General features: G+C 27.3%; 1 protein-coding gene across 1 annotated transcript in view; it reads left to right on the top strand.

Moving 5' to 3' along the window:
- The window catches only part of LOC119587136 (exocyst complex component 1-like), a gene marked incomplete in the record, with an annotated part of 13832 nt that extends 13704 nt beyond the window's left edge, over positions 1-128 (top strand). Inside the window, 1 exon segment of the mRNA XM_037935888.1 lies at positions 1-128.
- Between the last annotated feature and the right edge of the window lie 509 nt (positions 129-637).

The raw sequence follows: 637 nt of genomic DNA, 5'->3' as shown, positions 1-637 counted from the left end.
GGAAAATATTTTGCATTGTTTAAATGCATTTGAGATGTAGATAAGTAACTATTTAAATGTAATTTGCACAATTTTATTGTGAGTGTACAGTCAATGTAGTAAGTTTCCAAATAAAGCATTTCTTGTTATTTTCGTTTTTTCCTATATTTCTTCCTTCATGAACTATACCACACTTCATAGTTCTGTGATATTGAAGTAATGTTACCTGTACATTCAATGCTTATTCTAAAGTTTCTGTTGTAGGTTCAGACAGATTTATTGATACATTTTTAATGATATTTTAGAAAAAAAACAGATATTTCTAAAGCAATATACTCAAATAGATGGACTGCAATGTGGGAGTTATAAGTAAAAATAATTCTTCATACCCAAAAGCTCAAATTCCTAATTTACTGTACAGAGAAATTATTAATTTTACTTTCACATTGAGGATCAAGGAACCCTGTTACTTATGAAAAATTTGAAGAAGACAAATAAAAAGGTATAAGGATACAGCTATACACTTATCTAGTAAACAAAGCCACAAAAACATAATTTTTATGAGTATGCCAATATATAACATATAAATGAAAATGCTTTATATCAAATGTCACTTTTTCAGCTTAGTAAAGAACAATGCAGACATCTTCATTATCTG

The sequence above is a fragment of the Penaeus monodon genome, chromosome 22, assembly GCF_015228065.2.
Source record: "Penaeus monodon isolate SGIC_2016 chromosome 22, NSTDA_Pmon_1, whole genome shotgun sequence".
NCBI lineage: Eukaryota > Metazoa > Arthropoda > Malacostraca > Decapoda > Penaeidae > Penaeus > Penaeus monodon.
Note: the sequence above shows the minus strand (reverse complement) of the source record. Positions and strands in the feature narration are given on the sequence as shown.